Below are 16063 nucleotides of genomic sequence, written 5' to 3'. Positions count from 1 at the left end.
TAAGTTTGAGCACTTTCAAATTTCAAGCGAGTTTGAGCGCTTACCAGTTTCAAGTAAGTTTGAGCGTTTTCAAGTTTCAAATAAGCTGGAACATTTTCAAATATCAAGCAAGTTTGAGCACTTTCAAATTTTAAATAATCTTGAACATTTTCAACTTTCAAATAAACTGGAGCATTTTCAAATTTCAAATAAGCTTGAACATTTTCAAATTTCAAATGAGCTGGACATTTTCAAATTTCAAGTAAGTGAAAATTTCTACATTTCCGATAAAGGGTGACCAAAAAATTGCACGTTTTAGTCTCACGATTTTGGGATGGAACATAGTGCCTAATGATGAAATGAAATTGTCAAGTTGAGTTGACTATTAATTTTTCAAACACAGGAAGTTAAAAACATGAAAATTCATTAACCACATAAGCTGATCATACGCTTCAACCTACAGACTTTTATAATATATTTAAGAAATTGTTGCCAGACCTTTAGCCGATTGCTAACAACGAACTCGAACTTAGATTTTCAAAATTCACAATGACCGATTCAACATAGCGATCCAAATAATATGCCAAAAAATGTCCTAACATTCATAAAACTTTCATTCAAAGAACTCTGATGTTAAAAAGTTATAAAGGGAGTTTTCAAACTTAAAGCAAAATTTAATAACAATAATAATTTTAATAGTAATTACTCTAGTTATAATAATTACTTACTATTTTAATAATGATTTATTTTATTATAACGGAAAGCTTGTTTGAAACAGCTTGTTTGAAAATTATACTTGTCGGTAAAGTTAAAACCAGACGAAAATTAATCGCAGAATATTACTACACACGCTAAAGTGATAACTTTCCGACTGTTGGCTATTGCAGTCACACTATACCAATTGTACGGTTCCTTGGATATGGCAATATTATGTGATTCATGTACATACCCAATGCTCATATACGTAACGTATCCATCGTCATTTCCAAGGAACAAAATCAAGAAAAATAAATAACTCTGTAGCAGGTGTTTTTTTTTTAAATATATCACCCGCTATATTGAATCGGTCATATGAATTTTGTAAACCTAAGTTCAAATTCGTTGTAAGCAATCGGCAAAACGTCTGGCAATAATCTTGTTAATTACCAGACTGACATAAACGTACGTCGAAACGTATGAGCTGTCGCGTTAATGAATTTTCATATTTATCACTTGCCGTATCTCTCAGAAACGAATTGTCAGCTCAGCTTGAAAACTCGTTGCGATTGATATACCATCGTAAAGTACGATTCGACGCAAAATTCTGATCCACTTTTTGAAAATTTCGATTTATTTCTTTTAACAATCGATCGAATGTGTCGTCATAAATTAGTAACATAATAATTTTCTTATCAAAATTAATAGTATGATCAAATAGGTTTTTGTATGCGTAAATATTATTTTTGTTTGCTTATTATGTTGTAATAATATATTGTACGGTTATCTGCTGGTTGGCTGAACAGAGCCAGTTGTAAACGTAAAATGGATATTAAAAAAGAATGTTGTATAATTAAAAATAAAAAAGGTGTGTTATATAAGCATAGGATCATAAATGTTTTCTTACAAAGTTATAACAACAATATCGAAATTATATCTGTCTGATTCTGCATGGAAACGGATGTAAATTTTGTATTTATTAGAACAACAACTTCAGTAAACATGATCAATCGATCGAACGAGAATCCAGTCACTTATAATTTTCGTACTGTTGTTGTCACTTTGTGATAAAACGTTTACGAGCTTACCTTTGTATAACAGTTTTTCTTATTTTTGATCATACAATTTGGCGGGATAAAAATGAGACACCTTGTATATATTTTTATGAACATAACCTATTACCACACATTTCTACGTAAAAGAAGTTATTAATTACTTTTCATTTCCTCTAGCGAAGCTAAATGCGAGGAATTGTAAAGTTAAAATTATTCCTATTCGCAAACGTTTTTACATATTTCCAGAGATACTTTGGTATACATATTTATAAGATATTTAAGTACATATTCCAAAAAGATTACAACGCTGGTATAAGTGTACAACTTTCTACAAGATGCTTTACTAATTGCTAATACAGACGCTATACACGTAAACATGACTTACGTTAATTAATTGTAATAAATGTCAAATTGCATTTTTTTTCAGATTTACTAATACATATACTACGATATATCAAATATGGCATCGCTTCCCATTTCTAGGCAATGTGTACAAATTTGATTGTATATGAAAAACTGATTTTAATATATACGTTACATTTATTAAATATTTCCCTCGAGGAATTAATCGTGAATACGGTCAAATGAATAAAAAAAGAAAAAACTTATTGAACATATATTTTCAATAATTTCAGAAAAATTATATATACGTGATTTATCAATAACAGTCAATTGCAAATTTTACATATGTAAATACGTATTCTTTTATCCATCGTACTTTAAATATCAAATCAACGTTATGCCACGTAAGAGTCATACATAGCTAGAATTCTCGTATTCGTTTCCTATTTGTTGAAAAGTATTTTAAGTGTTATTTCTCAAGGAAAATTATTTAAAGATACAAAATTATATAATCGAAGGGAAGCTCTTCATTTCCCGGCAAACGAAAATAAGCGTTTAAGTCGTAAAATACTCTGACTTTTGAAAACCGTATAGGTTTATGTAATGTTGCCGGTGCTGCCACCTAGTAGCGTGAACACAATACAAAGCAAAACACAAAGTCGGTCTCTGTCGATAACAAAGCTCTATTCACATTATGTACATAGATAATCGTGAACCGAACAACGAAGACATTCGAGATTTAACGAAACAAAATATGCAGCTCAGAACTGAATAAAACAATACGGTTTGAACGTAAATTAGAAAGTGGAAAGACTGCCTGGTAAAGAATCGTACCGTTTCTCCATTTGTTAAGAATGCTTTCCTTCTTTTCCAGGATTTTTTTAAGTCTCGCAGGGCCACTGGGCCGACTAGACTCAGCACTTCTTAAGTACATAATCCTTAATTCTAACTCATTTTAGACACGAACCGCTCTATCTTTCTGAACACAATCACTTCAATGCTTAATTATGTTTAGAATATTTTTTCACTCGTGTAATATTACTGTTCACTTATCCACATGTATTTATCGTCAGTGGATACGTAGCTTTAATTTCTTTTTATGTATATATTACAACCTGTTAGATATGCTTTATATTTGGCACATAAAGTGCATGACTACGTAAACACTAAATAAAAAGCTTTACAATACCGAATGAGTTTACAACCTTATTTTTCGGTATCAAGAAGTGCAAAAAGGAAGAAAATGAAGGAGAAACCGAGAAAAATGACCAACAGATGTTCGTAATGTCAATGTAATTTGACTTTTCGCAGTCGATATAACGTTACGAACGTTCAAATGACATTATGCTGCATTGAAAGAGGCGATGAGCACACGTCTTTTATGTCATATCTCTAATTTATTTATACGGTAATTGTTATTTATAATTTCACAGGACACTTCTTCTAGTCGAAAAATATAACATTAAAGTTTCTCACAAAATTTATGATATCACCAATAGTTAAATTTGCAACGAGTTCTTATTAAAAAGTAGAATTGGTGAAATTGAAATTCTGCAGAGTGAAGGAAACGATCAGACGGATTCGCGAGTCGAGTGAGAACTTAGTGCTCGAACAGACCGAACAAAATAGCACAAATCTATTGGCTCGTGGCCAATCTTATTTCTTTAGGAACCCTGAATAGGTTGATCGAAAAACATCGATTTCTATAAATTTTACTCGCTATCATTATTTTTTTATTATCTCGCACCTCGCAGTAATTCCATTTTGCTAACGGTCGAATTTACCGAAATTTACCGGCTAAAATAAAAACCTCCCGAATCGGGTCGACGAATTTTTAAGCTCTAGAACCGATGACGTTCCCACGGGATAAATATAATTTTTGCAAATAACTATTCCTACAGCGACTCGTATATTTTTCATTTCGTTTCAATGTTACGAATTTTTGTAATGTTCAATTAATTTTCATTTAATTCTAATGAAGTTTACGAGCTAAATAACAGAACACTGTTCTGGGAAAATTCGATTCTGCGAATCTTTCGTAACATCTTTTCCTTGTTTTCCAACACATCTACGCGATAGATCGATCAACATAGAAAATTGTGAAAATATTCGAATCGGTCCACGTTAATTAATTTACCAGCTTGTTATCGATGGAATCTTATGAAAAGTTTAAAAATACCAAAATACATAAAACGCACGCAAAATTGCAAAACAGACAGAACATCCAAATAACATTACAACATAGCAATTCTTATACTTAAATATAAATATTAAGTATAATATTCTTATACTTAAATATACTTAAATATATACAGGAAAATGAAATATCAGCCTGGGTTCCACCATTTTAATCGTGCTCGTGAAAACATTACCTTGCATAAAGATCCGTAATCTACTTTATCGGTATTATATTCAGCATTAGACAAATGAACGCTAAAGTAGGAGAGCGTAAAATGACCGACCCTTTATAGGTCGGTTATTTTTAGAGCCACGCAACGAAGTACGTTAGTTATTTCGGCATCACCGTCAGAATCGTAAAATTATCTCGTCAGCTGATTCGAAACACCGTACACCTGCTTCAAATGCTTGGAGCACTGCTTAGGTGAATGGTCGTCATAACTTACGTCAGTGGGCGAATTTAAATGTTCCAGCTACATCGAAAACCAGAAACTACACTTATCAAGTATGGCGGATATGTGCGAAGCAAATATGTCAGTACTATCACGGTCGCGTTAAATCTATAGCTTTGCCTGATAGAGAAAATTTCAGACGATCAATACCATTGACAATATTATTTTGAAGCAATTTATTTATTTATAGTATTTTTATTACAACTCGCAATGAAGCAAATGTGTGGAGATTTTAATTGAAATAAATAAATAAATAAAGTAGTTTTATTTCCATTGGCTGTAGCTTCTTTCTTCTCGTTGTGTTATCGGGTTGAACGGTAAGATCGTTTCGTTTTTACGGCCAAACCGAAGCATATCTTGTTACCCCTACGTCTATTGTTTACCATCGACGCACGCGTTTAACCTTTCGATGACTTTTCGTTATGCTTGTGGCGATGTCGTTATTCTATTGGCGTATAATCGCTCGGTTCCCCAAAACAGACGAGTTCTAATCGTCGAGCTAGTTTTGTAACGAGCGCAATGAGTAATAGCGTGGCGTGGAAGATCGCGAGAATATGGTAGATGGGGTAGAACATCCTATTTAAGTTGCACGGATATTTGTTACGTGACGTTTGACACGTGTAGTCTTATGTTGTGAACTTATGTGGTGAACCATGTTTGAGCTGGTGCCACGCCAACGAGAAACAAATATTTGGGAAAATGTTTGTTTTACACTTTACAGTTAACTGTTAACTGATCATCGATAGACCAGATTAGAGCAATTAAATCGAGGTTGACAACCATTAAACTCTTACGTTGCCTTGGTGAATCATGCTTGAACTTGTGCCAGGTCAACAAGAAACAAGTACTTCCGAAAATGTTTGTTTTCCACTCTACAGCCTACTGTTAACTGATCATGTATGATACTTGGTTACAATTAAATTAAATCGAGGTTAACAGCTATTGTTTAAGGTTAGGTTCATCTGGCTACGAGAAACGCAATGAACTTTCTGTTCAACCCAATGCGATATTTTTTGACGGCTTATTTAATAATTGATAGAATAATTGGTATTGTTTGAAATTTTCTGTAGCTTTTGTGGATTGATATTTTAGTTTAAGTGGTCTGTATCAAGTTAGCCTCCAATTTTTTACATTTTAAACTTTTTATTGTTGTTCCAAACTGCTCCACACGTTTGCTCCAAAGAAATAATCATCTGTTTCTAAAGATTACAGGAACAACGTAAAAAGAGTGAATTATTAACCAGACCATTTTTTTATAATGGAATATTTAAAAATTGCTGTAGATTGTTCTAGTTGTTCTGAACATTGTTCCAAGCTATAGTTTAAATGTCATATTTAGATTAGACATTTCTCTCCAGTTTGACATAAATATATATAAATATATATAGAATAATATTGTACAATATACAATAAATTGCATAACATGTATTGTACAGTACAATGTACTTGTACAATATACATTATACACAGTGATATATATAATACATATTATATGTAATATTATTACTTTGTATAGTATATATTGTACAAGTAAGAAAGTAAAATAACTAAGAACAAAATGTTCAGCATTATACAATAATTAGCAATTCACAATAAATTGTATAATATGTATTGTACAAGTAGCAAAATAAAATAACTACGAGGAACTAAACGTTTAGCTTCATTAAGTATTTAGCTGACAGGATTATGGCACCTCATAACATATAATATGTAAGCAGCATACACAAACAGGTAGAGAAAAAGAAAAAAAAGTGTAAAATTAAAGATGAAGAAGGATTTCTCAGCACAATTTTCCCTTTCCACGTAAATATACAAGACAATACAGATAAAGGACATATTGCACATTGACTGAGTAACAATAATGGTAAGTTAAGCAGCGGTTGTAGAAACTACACAAAAGCGGAAACAATTGGAGAAACAGTTTAATGTAGGCATACAGTGCACTGAATAATTAGAAACTCAATCCTATCGTTCATAATATTAAAACAAACGTTGACGAAACTATTTTGACAAAACAAATTTATATAATTTTATGTTATAATAAAAAACAAAAACGAAAAACGTTCTTTTTTTCAAATCCGGTAAAAATGAAATTTTCTCTGGAAATTGTGTTTTTGATTGTGAAAGAAATATAAACTCAATATAAATTTTCTTACGTCCTCATTCGATATTTTTTTCTTATTTTTTTTTTTTTTTTTTTTTTGTTTTTATTTTATTCCTTTATTTTTGATTGCTTCTATTCATTTGTTAGGTACGCCATCCACTAACTTATATGATGTTTTGTTTTGAATAAATTCCTCGTGCACGCGGATTTTATTCGTTTTTTTAAGTTCAACAATATTTTTTATAGCTACTTCTCCTGATCGTAAACTTCTCTCGCTAGAATTCCACACAGGTTGTCAATAACGTTCAGATGAGGAATCGATGCTGGCCATGGGAATAATTCTATTCAGAAATCTCGAAGCCACTTTTTTTTTATACTCGCGGCTATACGAATAGCAGCGTTGTTTATTTCAAAAATTATTTTTTCGTTCTCTATTTCGGTTATCAAAGGCAATAATTCGTCACGTAACATCTGCCGATATCCTTTAATTTACTATTTACATTTTACTACTTACGAAAACAATTTCTCTTAACTACGACGCCCATATCCGCACACGATTTTTTTTTTCTTTTTAATTTTCAAGAAATAACGCGAAAAACATGTTTGATGCTATAATTATTCACAACACGGTATATTACATACTGTATGTGTTATATAGGGTGTCATGGAACTGGCGCACAAACCGACAGCAGGTAAATCCATATGAAAAAATAAGTCGAAGATATGGAACGACGTGTTTTCTACGAAGCTTCATTTTCGAGAAGATCCAGTTTGCAAATTTATGTATAATCAAGTATAATTGAACGTGGCTAATGGCGGATTGGACAGGAACAAATAACCGGTAGGAAGTTGTTGTACGCGCGAAAATAAGTCGAAAATGTAAAATGAAGTTTTTGCACCAGACGCTTCGTTTCCGAGGAAAATAAATCAAAAGCTTGATGGTAGACGTGCGCTAGCCCAGTTCTTAATTAAACGTGTTCATACTCTATTTTCTTCGGAATGAAGCCTTAAACGAAACCACTTCATTCCACATTTTTCGCTTGTTTCCGCACGCACTCCGTGCATTTGCTTCCACGTTGATAAAATGATCCTCAAAAATTACGAATCTTGTCCTTATTTATGAAACCATTCAAATTAAACAAAGAATATGGCGAAAGTAACAATCGATATCGCGGAGATAAGATACGGAGATAACGGCAATGGCAGGAAGCACACCAGGACGTTTACCAGGACTATATATAGTAATAGAGAATGATATTTAGTAATATAGGTGCGAGGAGAGACAGAGATCTCGTAATTCGAAACTTGCATTTAAAATACACGGGTAACCTGATAGGTTTTCAGACTCATTTTTCTCGGAAACGAAGCGTCGGACGAAGAAATGTTATTCTCCTTTCTCGACTTATTTTTTACTATTTTTCCACCTAGAATCACCACCCGACCGCTCGTTCCATACTTTCGGAGACACTCTGTATATTATCACGTATTTCTCCATAAGACTGACACAAAAAACAAAACTAAACAGCAACATGTACACGAATACTATATATTAGTATAATTACAAACACAATTACACATGCAACACATGCAACACACACTATACGAAATTTGTATTATATTTTATTAGATATCATTATATACTTGTATTATATAATTTGTATACCGGTTGCGTATTAGTAACGAGTAGAAAGAGAGTAGAATGAGATCTCATTCATTCTCATTGATGTAGCTAAAGACTGATACCAAATAAATGATCGTTAAAAAAGAAAAAAAGAGAAAAAATCTAAAAGAAAGACGAAAAAATAATATTCTATATTTCTTTCCTATTTTTTCGCAAGTGATCGTTCCTCACCGTTCGTTTGACGTACATATATACGTATATATAGTTAAATGTAGGTAGAATAGCAAATAAAAGGAAGCTTAAAATTGATACACTATGGATTTTAGTAACTTTTGTTACCGAACATTTCCTGCCATATCGATAACGATCATCTACTCTGCAGTATACGTACGCTGTACTTGTTTGTTGCTCTTATTAGTCGACTGCGGATGTTTACGCGTCTTTGTAGGAAATTTAAGATCCCAAAATTCTCGGGAGTGCGTATAATATATAAGAACATACGCGATATTTAAAACGACACCTACTGTGATATTCGATAGACGAAACAAATTTCCATTTAGTTTCTTTAATAATCCCGATAAAAACGTGAAATTGCATAAACATGCGCAGTCTGCTAGTTACATATAAATTCATCTCGCAAAATTACCATGTCGTTTTATGCTTTTTATTTTCTAAACTTTCTTTTGCCCGCCACATGATAAATATATAAATAATATTATAAAAATATCACAAAAAACATTTTTATCGATCGATCAATGGTATTCAAAAGTTGCAAACGTTTATCGTTACCGATAACAGGTAACCGTGAATTTACAGCAGTAAATTAATTTCGTATCGATCGATTTCGAATTGGCTACGGTTATTTCACCCGAATTATTTTCCTATTTTATTGATTTAGAAGACGAATTTCTCACTTAGTTGCAATGGCTCTACCGATTCTCTATAGGAATATTCTACAGGAAACAGGAAGCTTCGCAAATCTCGTTTATTCTCCTTAAACGAGGAAAATTATTCGTTTATGCTAGTTTGATGTCGAAATGCCTCTATGGAACGATGACTATAACGAAGAAGTGGTAGACGATGACAACGGCAACAATGATGATGATGATGATGATGATGATGACGATGATGATGAGGATAATGATGATGGTGATGATGATGATAATGATGATGATGATCGTAACGATAATGATGATGATAATGACCGAGAGAAGTAATCATCATTTGCCGGCGGTGAATGTCGTTTGCCATGGAGGTTCGCAGACCACCATAAAATACTCGTTCTCGAGAACAGAGGGGATAGTTGCTTCTTTGAGTTCAAGAAGATTAGAGCACTTCTTTCATGCATGAATCGCACCCGAGAACTCCTCATCGAACGTGGAAACTTCGTCTGCTCGGATCAATTCAGTGATTGTATCAGAGTGCTGAAAGTGTTTACGCGGGAAACGATCGCGAAGGATCTGTCGGAAAACTAATTGTCGCACCCGTGACATTCGCTTCCGCGAATTCTAACTTATTCTGTGACTTGTGAACATTGCGTCATTCGTAAAGTTGCATCTGTACTGTTCGTAATTGAGAACGCAGGTAAGTGGTTGACACACGCGTCGCTAACCGGATTTCCATTACCCAGGATATTAGGTGCTAATGACTAATTTCCATGAGAAATCCGTTTGTATACTGTACGATGTCACGCGTGCTTTACGTGAATTATCGTGCAAATTTGGTCCGCCAGTTTTCATTCGTATTCGGCATTCGAATCGTGTATTACGTAGTAGCATTTCCGGTCATTATAGGACAAGCCATATCGTTCAGACGGTAGAAGATTAATTTTTTCTTCATTGAAAATTAATTTTAACCGAGGAAGAAAAATTTCGTTAACAAAGATTGAATGATTTCGAGTAATGCGTCATGTGGTACGTGTTTCTTTTCCGAAAGCAGAGATGTTTGAAAGATTTCAAGGTCATGTATCTTGTTCCTTTTTTTTTTTTTCTTGGATGAAGCTATATATTTTACTGTACACCGTTTGATACGTTTGTCATTTCCTACAAAAATGTATTCAGGTACCGAAAAATGGCTAGTTTAAGAAATATTGTAATGAAACTTTGCATATGAGGAACAAGGAGAAACGCAAAGTAGAATGCTTGTGTTTTCGCTTTCTTTATCTTGCGAAGTAGCTTCATATTTCTTGAGAAATAAAAAATGCATCGAATGGTCCATAAAAAATTAGCGAGTTTCCGTTAAAAAAAATGAGCGTAATGGAACTTTGCAAATTTTTTCTCAAACTTTTTTTGGTACGAAGTTATAGTTACACTGTTTCTGTATGCCAGAAACACCTTGTATACAGTACGTTCTGTGTAACCGGGAACGTTCAAATATTCGGAAAGATACGAAAAGATGTTCGGAACAAAAGCTGTATGGTATCGAGGCAGACACACTTAACCGGTGACATTGAAATATAACATTAAAATAAAATATTGACATTTGAGTATAATATTGAAATTAAAAAATAATATTGACAGTAAAATTTTTCATTCAAAAATCATCATTTTTGTTACATATTCTTATAGCTGACTTACAGACGTTTTCAAAACACTGGACACTCGTGTCGTTTGCATCACCCGTTAGCGAGATATGAATTTTAAAATTCGATGTGCCGCCGGCATTAACGTTACCGACGCACACCACGCGGCGCATAAAGACGTTTCTCGTAACGCTGCTACTGGCACGGTATTACCGAAACACAAGATTGTGATTTTCTAACATGTCCAAAGTAGTCGATCAATTCTCAGACTCGGTTACTTTATGTAATTGCTCGTATCGAATTTCTCATATGTTGGGTTTAAAAGATTATTTGTTTCCAGAGTTTAATTGTTTATCTTGCAATGTTTCGAAAACATCTGGGTGTCGGCTACGAGAATACGTAGTAAAACATGGGGTATCCGTTTACGAATTTTAATGTCGCGTTTACACAACGTTTCAAGGTCGTTGCAAGATATGTGACCCTCGATCTTATATAAGTTTTGTCCGGAACATTTTTCGTATCACTAGTATTTTTCCAGATACTTGAGGATCTCCGATTAAACGGAACACAGTGTATTACCGTAGGTGGTGTGTGTTCTATGTAGCGTATTATTCGGTATCCGAATTGATACGCACTATGAATACATTTATATCATAAAACGCGTTGCCAGATTAGAATTCGAAGCGTGTACAGTTACATAATATTCGGATACAGCAGTATCTCTGTATTTTGTTGCTTTGTATAACAGAGGACGATTTAAGTACCTAGTCACTTATTCTTCCAAAAATGTGAATCATTTATTGTAGGTTGAAAATCAGACAATATAATTGTCATAAGACAAATCTTAAAAGTTATGGTATAAGAGTTAATATTTTTAATTAAAGAAATATTTAATACGAATAACCATTGCAAATGATAAAGGTTTGTTGGATAACCGGCAATAATTATCGATCGTGGGAATTTAATTTTAGTTACCGATAACCATTGTCGATAACCTGAATTGTATTTTGGTTACCGATAACCATTATCGATAACGAAAAATATTTTTCATTACCATCAAGCAGTACCCACGATAAAAATTTTGTTTAGTTACGTTCGACTATTGTCAATTGCTATTAATATTACCGATAATTAGTACATATTCATTGACAAAATAAAAAAGACATACATTTTAAAGCTTAAACATATTCTATTAAAAAAAAAAACACGATATGAAAATATACGAAACAAGGAATACGATAAAAGACATTGTAGTACAATATTTTTATTAACACTTGTATTAATATACTAATTAGTAAGTAATGTTAATAACAACTGACAATAGTCAAATTTTTATCGTAGACATTGACTGGTGATAATTAAAAAAAAATTCAGATCATTTATATTGGTAACTAACAATCAAAATCAAATTTTCGTCATCAATAACGTTTACTGGTAGCCAAAAGAAATTCCATCATGAATTATCATTCATAATAATTATTCCTAATCAGAAAAATAAAAAATTAATATTTTTTGTTCATTTAATTGTTTTGTCGAGATTTGTCGATAACCGGCTTCCGTTCAAATAGAAATTGATTTTTGCTCGGTCATTTCTCCAAAAAATATTTAAAATGGCTGTTATTTTGGATCTCTGTTGAAAATACGTGAACAAGAAGTTGTTCATACAATAATGTTTAATTGTACAATTGTTGAATACTGATAGATTCGAGGGAGCATAATATCATAGTATCAGATATTATTTTTAAATGGAATTATTTAACGTTAACAAATTAGGAGAGTAATATTAATATCCACAAATTAATACCAATAAATCTGAATTGTTTAATATAAAATACGAATAGATTATTAATAAAAAAAGTTATAGGTGATTTTTTCGTATAAGTAGATAATTTTTTTTTATATAAATAAGGAAATAATTTGCAAAATACATCTTTAGTAGAAAATTGTCTTTACTTCACGTCACACTAATATCAGGACACTTGTTTAGGTTCTACGATTTGGTAATTCTTAAAAATGGTTCGATCTGCGAAATAGATTTATTTTGTGTAATTATTTTGCATAATTAAGGGTAGCAAAAATTAACATCAATACACCAAGATTTAGATCAAATTTAACGTGTCAGGAAAACGAAAGAATGCCAAATTGCATTGCCACTGCATGACGCAGAGGTTTTGATAGAAGACAGCTTGCAATTTATTATGGAGAAAAGGATAAAAGCTTGGTGAAACTGCACAATTGTTAGTACTAGCCGTGGCAGATATTATTAAAAATATGTACAAAGATGACCGTATCGAATTTAAGAAACAATGGGGACCGCTTTTTTCTTAAAAATTTGTTGTACAATTAAACGTTATTACTAATTGAACAATTGACTATCTAAGAAATTGTTTACGTATTTTCAAGCCAATGTTGTATAGAATAACGATTGAATTACTCCATAAATTATACAATAATACAATTATGCAAAATAACTACAATTCGTAATTGCAATTAAAATGCAATTACAAAATACAATTGAATAATGTAATTAAAAGATATAAACACAAGACTGAGTCACTTATGAAATAAATAATAAATTGGGTTACTACAATTTAATATTATTTATATATATGTGCATGTAGTTGTTCAGAATGTCCACCTTGACAACATATTTCAAGGTCATTGAAATCAGCGAGGTATACCGTTTTCTGTATAATTATTTAATTAGTAACAGAGCTACGTATTTATTGTTCCAAATTATCTACTTAATTTCCTGAACACATATCAGGTAAAAGAATATTTTTTTTTTAACTTATATCCTGATTAATTCAAGCAATAAAGATTAAAATTTAAAACCAGTAGATCTGTCGATGAATTGTGTAAATTTTAATATAAAATTTTAAAGAAATAATTATATTGTATTATTTGTTGACTTTAGAAAAGAATGGCAAGTATTGCTCGCATATCATTACTTTTTCATTAATTTATATATTTTACTAACGTTCGCGTGTTATTGATGTACTAATGCACTATATTAAAGCGTCCGAGTATTTATGAGCGTTAGTATATATGTAAGTACAGTAGCTCACAAAAGTATTTAAATGCTTGCAGAAACTTGTTACAAGTATACTTTTACGAATATATTTTGTGTGTTAACACGATTATTCCCAAATTGTAATATTTAACATTTGAAACTTGAATCTGAAAGTATATATTATATAGATGTTACAATATATCTACTACAAGCATATATGTATTTCTATATTAACAGACGACAGCATCCCTTATATTAATAAGTCACCATATTTAATGCCATCATCTTTAGCAATAACTATGTATGTTTAAGACCACTGCTGTATACTAACTTTCTACTACTAATAAGTGTATGCTTGCAGTAAATGTTTTTACCAATGTGCAATAATTATCGGACTCAGAGATGGAAGGATGCATAGAATGCATCACATGCTATGCAAAACAATATGTATGTGCCTATAAAAACATAAATTTGCATAAATTCCCCAATTCTCTAGTAATTATAGGTGATATTCTGAATTCAAGATCGTCTCAAGGTCATAGTATAGCAGGTCATTCAATTCATCTTGATGTCAACTACTACTCAAAACATATGATGCCATTAAACGAAGTCCAGGTAATCTTAACTTTTCATTGAAAGAAATTTTTTAGAAATTCTTGATACCCAAATGTGCCGACTAAAAACTACCTTTTGTTTCAAACATGTTCCTGGCTTACTATCGAAACTATCCAAAAAATGGTGGTTCATCTTGCAGGGTACATAGCAGTTTAAATGAATTGAAAAAGGTGTGTGTGTGTGTGCGCACGCGCGCGCGCGCGCGTGTGTATTAGTAACAAGTTTCAATTCATTTAATAATAATAAAAAGAAGTTGGTTACCTAATTTTAGTTTCATCCCAAATTTTATCAATTTTTTCAACTAACAAGAAACTTGAAAACAATTGGGCATGATTCCTCCTAGCAAAAAGCAACATTATGTACATACTACAACAGCTACTCGCATTGATCATAGCGCATTATTGATAATGATTGTGTAAAAAGAAAAAGAAGATATCGTTGAAACAATAGTTTCTTAAGATCGTTAATACGTGAGTGTCGATAAAACAACATAAAAACAGCACTACGCGGATTCAATGTTTATCGATAAACGATCATCCGATAAAGAATTATTAAAGTTATGAAAAACGAGGGAAAAGAAAAAGACAAAAAAAAAAAATGGAGATAGCGAAGATAAGTATGTACAGTCGGTCACAAAAGTGTCCCTACATCCTTTAAAACAAACCAAACAGACCAAACGATTTTAGTCTTTTGAAGAAGTTAGAAGGATTAGCTCTTACTAGACGACGTGTAAAGAAAATTTGGAGAAAAATGCAATTGGTTGGAATTGCGAGGAGAATTTGCTCACTCACCAGTGATGGTTTCGACATCCTTGGTTATCGGTGGAGGAGGAGTAAGAGGGCCTGATATTCTGTTCCTTGGTGACCGAAGAGCCTGTAGGGCGGCCCTTGCTGTAGGCGAGACTTTCGATCGAATCGAAGTCTCGGGCCCCTTGGGAGCCGCATCCTCCACGGCGGCCAGCTTGGACGCTGTGGCGACGAATGGTATCGCCTCACCTTCCTTCACGAACAACCACACATGCGAAGAAACAAAATAAATAACAAATAATTACGTCGCTTATTTTCGATAACATTCAACAAACAGCGAATAATTTGAAATTCTTTAAGAACGGTGACAGACAGGTCGATTAAGACCCACTGTCCACGAAAGCGTCGTATCAAAGGAGCGTAGACATAACCTTATTAAGTCCACACTATCAGACAATTTTCCACAGATACGTGTCGCAGCCAATTAAAATCTGTCTTTCATGGAAAATCCGCAGAAAAATAGATTCTGATTGGCTGCGCCACGCGTCTATGGAAAATTGTCTGATAGTGTGGACTTTGCTTCAAACGTGACGATACGCCGGTGTTCAAACTACGAAGTGTACATACATTTTGTAACATTAAGAAAATGTCAGGCAATGAGAAAGACGCTTTCATCCTGAATCACTAGAACTGTCGTTTCACTAGAAGCTTCAACGCACGTTTAGCTACTGACTGACTGAA

At 32.7% G+C, this 16063-nt stretch overlaps 1 protein-coding gene across 1 annotated transcript in view; it reads right to left on the bottom strand.

Annotated features, from left to right (window-relative positions):
- LOC126874974 (trafficking kinesin-binding protein milt) overlaps nt 1-15575 on the bottom strand; it is an 85811-nt gene extending 70236 nt beyond the window's left edge. The window contains exon 1 of the mRNA XM_050637534.1: nt 15368-15575. The gene's annotated coding sequence lies outside the window, so the exon portion shown is untranslated. The remainder of the gene's footprint in view (nt 1-15367) is intronic.
- Nucleotides 15576-16063: the final 488 nt, after the last annotated feature.

Source organism: Bombus huntii, chromosome 17 (assembly GCF_024542735.1).
Source record: "Bombus huntii isolate Logan2020A chromosome 17, iyBomHunt1.1, whole genome shotgun sequence".
NCBI lineage: Eukaryota > Metazoa > Arthropoda > Insecta > Hymenoptera > Apidae > Bombus > Bombus huntii.
This window is presented reverse-complemented; position numbering and strand designations above follow the sequence as displayed.